The sequence below is a fragment of the Rhipicephalus microplus genome, chromosome 8, assembly GCF_043290135.1.
Source record: "Rhipicephalus microplus isolate Deutch F79 chromosome 8, USDA_Rmic, whole genome shotgun sequence".
In the NCBI taxonomy this organism is placed as follows: Eukaryota; Metazoa; Arthropoda; class Arachnida; order Ixodida; family Ixodidae; genus Rhipicephalus; species Rhipicephalus microplus.
Window position 1 is genome coordinate 106,730,984 of NC_134707.1, and position 8,597 is coordinate 106,739,580.

Genomic DNA, 8,597 nt, shown 5'->3' on the forward strand with positions numbered 1-8,597 from the left:
GGTCGCTGTACGGCAAGAGTGAAAATTCGTGCGTCAACGTTTGTGCTCAGCTGCCTCGTTCTGCGCGACTGTTCACGTCAGCTGATTATCGGCATGGACTTCCTTCGGGAATACGGTGCCATCATAAATCTTCGTGAGCGCATTGTGACCTTCTCGACTCAAGGCGCAACAGATGGAGACGCTGATAACTGCCGTAGACCTGCGCTGCGTGTTGCTGACGACAGTGTGATGCTGCCGCCTCGAGCGACTGTTCCCATCGAAGTCATTTGTGAAGACCTCCGGGACGGTGACGTGGTGGCTGAAAGCAACCTATCACTTCTGCTACTCCAAGGTGTATGTGCCGCCCGAAGTGTTGTGCGTGTCTGTAACGGACAGTCGCAAATACTACTTACGAACTTCAACTACGAGCACCGGCATCTTTTCCGCGGAACCACCGTAGCCTATGGAGACCCTGTTGCCGACGTCACGGAGTGCTTCGCGTCCGAGGAAACGCATGAGGATGACGAATTTCTAGACCACATCGACATTAATTCGATGCTGTCAGACAAAACAAAGGCTGCACTTCATGACCTTTTAAGGAAGTTTCGGTTTTGCTTCGCCTCTTCTTCCAAAGTCCGTCAAACACACCTCGCCAAGCATCGAATTATTACCGACGAAGACGTCCGCCCCATCCGGCAGCAGCCTTATCGCGTTTCTTCCAAAGAACGTGCGGCTATTCAGACACAGGTTAAATATATGCTCGATGACGGAATTATTCAACCATTCAACAGCCCTTGGTCCTCGGCAGTCGTTCTAGTGAAGAAAAAAGACGGAACGCTGCGATTTTGTATTGACTACAGGAAGCTTAATAGCGTCACGAAAAAAGACGTTTACCCGCTTCCACGGGTCGACGACTCTCTCGACAGATTACGACGCGCGAAGTATTTTTCGTCCATCAATCTAAAGAGTGGCTATTGGCAAATCGTAGTGGATGAACGAGACCGAGAAAAAACCGCGTTTGTGACTCCAGACGGACTTTACGAATTCCGTGTTCTTCCCTTCGGCCTCTGTTCTGCCCCAGCTACTTTTCAGAGGATGATGGACACAGTTCTCGCTGGCTTGAAGTGGCAAAGCTGCCTTGTCTACCTCGATGATGTGGTCATCTTTTCCGAGAGCTTCGAAGAACATCTGAAGCGTTGGAGAAAGGTTCTGAACGCCATTCGCACAGCTAAACTCACGCTGAAACCCCAAAAGTGCCGTTTCGGCTACGAAGAGCTGAAATTTCTGGGACATGTCATTAGGGAAGATGGAGTGCGACCTGATCCAGACAAAACTGCTGCTGTCGCCGCCTTCCCTGTTCCATCAGATAAAAGAGCAGTACGCGGTTTCCTCGGCTTGTGCGCGAATTATCGCCGATTTATTGCCAACTTCTCGAAGATAGCTAAACCTCTTACGTGACTCACCCGAGATGATGTGTCTTTTACTTGGAGCGCAGAACAAGATGCAGCGTTCACAGTGCTACGGCGTAGTATGCAAACAGCCTCTGTTCTTGCCCATTTTGATGAGGACGCTGCTACAGAAATTCATACAGATGCCAGCAACGTCGCACTTGGCGCTGTCCTTGTACAACGACACGGTGGCGTTGAACATGTAATAGCTTACGCCAGTCGTACTCTTTCTCGAGCCGAGATCAACTATTCCACATCAGAAAAAGAATGCCTCGCAGTCGTGTGGGCGACGACCAAGTTTCGGCCTTACCTCTACGGTCGTCCCTTCAAAGTAGTGACTGACCACCACTCGCTCTGCTGGCTGGTAAATCTCAGAGATCCATCCGGCCGTCTCGCTCGGTGGAGTTTGCGTTTGCAGGAGTTCGATATTACGATTGTGTACAGGTCAGGGCGCAAACATGAAGATGCTGACGCGCTTTCTCGAGCGCCTGTGGGGCACGCTGTCAGGGGCTCCGAGGATGAAGATTCCTTTCTCGGAGCAGTCAGCGATTCCAAATTTATGTCAAAACAGCGGGCAGACGACGAATTACGCCCAGCTATTGATTCCCTGGAAGGCCGGAACTCTCAGGTCCCTCGACACATTGCTCGCGAACTGTCCTCTTTTTGTCCAAGAAGAGGCATTCTTTACAAGAAAAACGCCCGTGGTAGCGACAAAGCCTTCCTACTCGTTGTTCCTACCGAAATGCGGGACGAGATCCTCCTTGCGTGCCACGACGAGCCCACGTCAGGACATTTGGGCTATTCGCAAACTCTCGCCAGAGTACGCCAACAGTATTACTGGCCGCGACTATCAACTAGTGTACATCGATACGTGAAAGGCTGCCGTGAGTGCCAGCGTCGCAAGACTCCGCCTGTGAGACCCGCGGGCCTGCTTCAGCCGATCGCACCACCACAGACACCATTTGATCTCGTGGGAATGGACCTTCTTGGACCCTTCCCTTTGTCGTCCTCTGGAAACAAATGGATTATAGTTGCCACAGATTATCTTACTCGTTATCCTGAAACGAAAGCGTTACCCCGTGGTACATCCTCTGAAGTCGCGCAGTTCTTCGTGCACCAAATCGTCCTACGGCATGGTGCCCCGTCATGCGTGATTACGGACAGAGGGGCGTCATTTACAGCACGAATGATGGAGGACATTTTTAAATTGAGCTGCACAAGCCATCCAAAAACGACCGCTTATCACCCGCAATCGAATGGACTGACAGAGAGGCTTAACAAGACCATAGCGGACATGCTGTCAATGTACGTTGACGTACAACACAAAACCTGGGACGAAATTCTTTCATACATCACGTTTGCATACAATACGACAACGCAAGAAACAACGCGATTTCCGCCTTTCCGACTCGTTTACGGACGCAACGTGCGAACCATGCTCGATGCTATGCTTCCGTGTGACCAAAGCAATGAAATCGCTCCAGACGCTGAGCAATACACTCAATACGCCGAAGAAGCTCGGCAGCTAGCTCGCATAAACACCAGTCACCAACAAGATGAAGACGCACGACGTTACAACCTCCGCCATCGAAACGTCACCTACCCCCCTGGGGACCGAGTGTGGGTGTGGACCCCTTTCCGGCGACCAGGCTTATCCGAAAAACTCCTAAGCCGTTATTTTGGACTGTACAAGGTTCTTAGACGAGTCACTGATGTTACCTACGAGGTATTTCCGGACGGCGCAGCGTCTTCTCGTCGACAGCTTCGGCCCGAAATCGTGCATGTCGTTAGGCTGAAGCCCTACTTCACACAGTAGCCCTTGTGGTTCACGTGTTGCGACAAGCCGTGACATTGTGCTGCTGCTGCTGTTCGTGTTCTCCTGTGATTTTATGCCTTTTCTTTTCGCGCTTGGCGCAAGCAATGGCGAAATTTTTTCATTTGCGCTGCGAGTACTGGCACTCTCCCTCTTTTAGTTCTCTGTATCTGCGTGTGTATGCCTTCATTTTTTTTTCTTTACGAGCATCGAGTCGATGCTTTCAAAGGGGGGACTATTGCCACATGATATGCTTCGTTGAGATCCAGGTGTGAAAGAAGACAACGACGATCTGTCTGAGCTGCTGCTCGGCTAGTCGACTCAACGAACCCATTAAATCAAGTTTGTCTTAAGGAACGTGACAATATCGATGTTGAGTGTTTCTCGTAACTTACAGTGACCACAATTGGAACCTGTCTCTTGAAAAGCTGAAGCGAAGCATCACATCTATGATACACCGCGTTCGTCTCGGTGTCATGTCCACTTCTTTGTCATGCCCACTTCTTTATAAATTTTTCTGCACCTAAAGTGGTTTTACATTGCATCCAGATCAGAGGCACCTCACCCGGCCTAGTGCTGCCTCTGTGATGGGCCCAGTTTTGACAGTTACGATGTCACGTGACGACACCATCATGTGACGTGCCATCACGTGATGTTACAGTCGCAATGGCACCACATTTTTTTGCATTCCAGAGCGTCATGAGGACGTCATATGATGACAATAACCCTGGCATGATATCTTTTTTACATTACTCATGGTGTCTCGCAGAGGGGTCTAAAACACGAGTGATGCAAAAAAATTACCATGCCAGAGTTGATGTCACCATATGACGTTCTCATGACACCCCGAACACACGAAAAATGTGACGTTATGACGGTCCCAACACGTGACGTCATGTCCATTATGGCATCGTTACTTGACGTCGTAAATTTGTCGATGATGGGCAGTTAGACACCACCAATCGCGAACTTTCGCGTTCTAGATCTAGGGCTTTCACCTTAGATGATGACGATGAAGATGATGATGATGATAAAATAATGTTTATTTTTAGAGAAATACATTTTAGAAACAACAACTGTTGGCGAATGCTGCTTTCCCGAAGAGACATCTTGACAAGGGCTCACAGATACCTTTCAACAAAACCGCTGTGGCAACAGTCAGCCGTGTAAACTCACATAGCATGCAACAAAACAAACAAAGCCTAAATTCCGAAAAAGAAAAATAACAACACTAATCACAATGTAGCAAGGGCAGACAACAGTCAAAACTGAACATGTGTAATTCGCGCAAATAGGCTTGTCTTTCATGGAGAAAATCTATGCCAGCTTTCACAAATATATGCCAGCCTCACGTTTATGAATGGCGCTAGTAGTACAGTCAAGGCTTCGACGCAATCCCGTCTGCTCAGGAAGAAGCATAGTAGAATAGAACGAAAACAGTGACCAAGGTTATATGCACCAAACTAAGAAGAAAGACTTTTCGGCACTTTACAAAGATCCCTAAAAGGCCCTTGTATATAGGGAGCTGAATCGTCTTTTTGTGCATTTTACCTTGGTTGGTGTTTTTAGGGGTCAAGCTCCTCTAGGTCGAGGTATGTGCGTCTCCTGTGTGTAGTAGCTACCTCTCATGTTAGGAGCGAAGCTCTTTAAGGCGTGGGTCGGTCGTTACCGGTATGTATGCATGTATGTAGTAACCACCTCAAAAACCGTGAATTATCCGCTGGCCGTGTTCGTCCGTAGCCTGTCTGATTGAAGCATAGATGGACGCATGGGCGGGAGTATGGATGAACAAAACGCGGATGGACTGACGGACGAAGCAGGGAAGGACGCTCGGACACACAGATGGAAGCACCGATAGACTGATGGACGCTTCGCCCTAATAAATATCATTCACTCTGTGGATATTCTGTGATTGTTTAAGCGCAGTGGCCCTTACTGTGGTTTACTACTGAGAGTCACCGGCGTTTTGGACAGATTGGCGTGTTCGGCGATGCCCACTGAATTGAAAACCTATCACCCCTGCAGGAGACAACACTTTGTGTGGTTGCTAGAAGAAAAGGCTGTGCACGTTGTGGGGATCTGAGGCGCGCCCCGCGACCATTTCGCGGGCATTCCACCCCACGGCCACACCCTTTTGCTTTTTCTGCTCTGGTAACGGCGCGTGGCGATAGATGGCGCCACGTGCGGCCGCAGCACGTGTAACGTGCGCGCCGAAGGTGCTCTTTCTCCTCCGTGGTCGGCGCCGGGTAAGCGCGTGTTTCCCTCGTACGCGTCCTCTTTGGGAATCGCCGGACAGTAGCCTGCCTGGGGTGGCCTTTGGCATCTCGGCAGGCGTGTTTCCTTGAGTGATAGCTTTGGTACCATATGCTAAGCCCACAGCGGTGCCTAGTGCTCGAAGTGGTCGTATCACACCGAGCCGCACTTGCTGTAGGCCTACGCATACCAGATTTGCCCTAACACTCGCGACCGGGCCCATTGGCCATCGTGAGAGTTCGCAGCATAGCCGTGAGGGACCTTTTCCCGACCGGCGTGTGAAAGCTCGCCATTGCCAGCTGTGACGTGCTCGCGGTTTCCCGCTATTGTGAACGTCCGCGTGCGGGTGCCTTTGCTCCCCGCGTCCCGGGAGCGGACGTTGTACTGTTGTTCGGGGTGTCGCCAGAGGCAATAAAGTGTCGTATATTTTGTATTGGAACACTGTCTGTTTTGCCGGGCCGCGCTAAACGCCTGATTAGTTGAGCGCGCGCGGAGCGGTGCGCTACACTCGAGTAAGTGACGGAGTCATGACCGTTTGGCTTGCTAAGCGTGAACCCGCGGTGATCATCCGCTACAGTGAGTAGCGGGGTCACCATGACGTAATCGCCACACTAGGAGGTTGCTAGGGCTTGGGCCCGTATGTGTAGGGCGAAATCAAAATTTATCATTTGTTTAATTTTTTTATTTTATCAATTAACCGTCGACGAACAGTTAGCCTGATTATTTTGTTTTTCAGACTTGCTGCAACGATTCGGGGAAAAGACTATCCATGAATACAGTGAATCCGAGTGAACAAGCTCCCTTGAGTACCGAAACATTTGTGTGAATCTCCTCAATGTATATATGTGGAGTGGGCAGCGCAGCATTATGCCGTTCAACAATTCCAAGGCCGACAACATCAAAACACGGCGACAGCTTGCATCCAGCAAGGAGTTTGCTATTTTTATTCAATAAAGTTCCACATCGCAATCGCATCTTCCTCTACGTCTCTTTTTCTATTCTTATTTTGCGGCTGCACTTGCAAGTGCCTTCCTTGCAAGTGCAGCCGAGGAGCATTGATCGCGTCTTATGAAGCATGACACCAAAAAAGGTAGAGGCCTTCACCAATTGTGTGCAAAGCGCTTCTGTTCTTTTCGTCTCAGTGCCCTCATATCAAGCGAAAAAGCGTAATTCGACATACAAGGGGCGACTAGCTGTCACGGGTCATCACGTGCGTGGCTCACTATATTTACAGACGCGACGTATATTTACCACTACCGCTATAATATTCGACATCTAAAAATTTCGTCAGCAACTTGGTTGTTCTTTTTCGTGCGCCAGTACGAAGATCTCATGGTTGTCTCTGGGCAAATCAAATAAACGCTTATAATAAGCATTTACTTTATTATTATTATTATTATTATTATTATTATTATTATTATTATTATTATTATTATTATTATAACGCAGAGCTATCTTCTCTTGTCAAAAATTGCTCGTCGTCTCGTAGTGTGACAGCACAGTTTAAGCAAAAAATAGTGATCGATCCGCCACGCATTTTAAAGCACTCACACCGAGAGTGCGCTCGAATGCGCAAACGACTTCTCGGCGAAGCATAAAAAAACAGAAATATATCAGCCCACCAAAAAAATAGGCTTTTCGAAGCATGGCAGCACGTAGCAAGCAAAAAAAAAGAATAACGAAACATTCGCGCTTCAAACTAGCCATACAACCCACGTTCATCGGTGCGCGATCTGTTGCCGGATCGACTCTCTTCAAAGCAAAACAAAAAGCAAACAAGCTTAATAAACAAACAAAACAATTAGGACTGAGCTGATGCGCCTTTTACTTCCAAGCAGACCAAGCAGATGAGTAGACGACCGAACTGAAAAAAAAAAACTGGAAAAAAGATAGTTTGTCAGAGACTGCTCTACAACAGCGCAATATAACCAAATTTTTTGTATGCAAAGCAGCAGCTGCTTAGCGTCCATCTCATCAAACGCTTGACAGCTGCACAGGCACCACGGCAGTCACGAGTGGAACTGCGGCCTTCACAAAATCAACGAGTTTGTATCCGAGATCACTCATCAATCATTCAATTTGATTGACAGATGGCGATGGCGAAGATACAGTCGTTCCACCGCTTTTGCCCTTGCCGCAACGCCAGCCATTGGCGCGATTCATCGATCATAGTTATCGCGCAGGTTATGCACACAGGCACGCAGAAGTTATGTCATAACGCGGCTATTTTGTCTCGCATTGAATTTCGCCGCCTTCGTGACGTGTCCACTCACAGCCGCGTGGCCGCCATGTTGCGATTGCCCCTGGCGCAAACGTCTTCATATTTATCTTCAATATTTGATAGAAGCGAAACGAGCAGCACAAGAGTTGTTCGTGTGCACTCTAGCTGCCTTCGAAAGTGCAGATTTCTATGCTGCAAATGGAACAAAATAACCTGTCCAAAAGAGGACAAACGACCACGCCTGTGGGAGGCACGTGTTGCGTTGGCAAAAATTAGCACGACAATCAAACTGGCGGTCCTGCACTGTTGAAATAATGACTATGTGGCTGCGTGGACGTGTACGCACGTGTACCACGTTTTTTTTTTGACAATTATCGCAAATGCCCAACAAGCGTTTCCGTCGACGTGCGACTTCTTGTGCCCATTTTTATTAGCGTTGCTATCGCACACTACGCACCGTCTTGATGCCATAGCCGCCATAGAGCGAGCTCAGAGCAAATTCGTTTGCTCGAGAAGCTCGTACTATCCTGCGTAGCATCCCAGCTTCTTTTTAAAAGCGAATGCATTGCTTAGTCAGAACGCGTCAGGCGTCTGTCGGTGTCCTCGCGCCTGCAGGTGTCACCTCTCGTCTCTCACTTCCTCTCCCTTAGCCACAGCTGCGGCCGCGCGCGTTCTTATCCTCGTTGTAGCAAATGGACAAAGTGGTGGGGCGGGGTAGCAGAAAGTGAGTGAAGAGGAGGAGCGTGTTCCGGTGTATGGAGCACTCGCATGCGCGTTCCGCTAGAGAGCCTTAATGTGCGCGCGTCTCCATGTTTTAGGGTGGTTACAACTCCGATCATGGTTGCTTACAACTGGCTAAAATGGCCCCCATACTTGATGGGCC

The 8,597-nt window shown here is 49.0% G+C and overlaps 1 protein-coding gene across 1 annotated transcript in view; it reads left to right on the top strand.

Moving 5' to 3' along the window:
* LOC142768714 (uncharacterized) overlaps positions 1 to 6,465 on the top strand; it is a 28,269-nt gene extending 21,804 nt beyond the window's left edge. Inside the window, exon 5 of the mRNA XM_075870720.1 lies at positions 6,230 to 6,465. The gene's annotated coding sequence lies outside the window, so the exon portion shown is untranslated. The remainder of the gene's footprint in view (positions 1 to 6,229) is intronic.
* Positions 6,466 to 8,597: the final 2,132 nt, after the last annotated feature.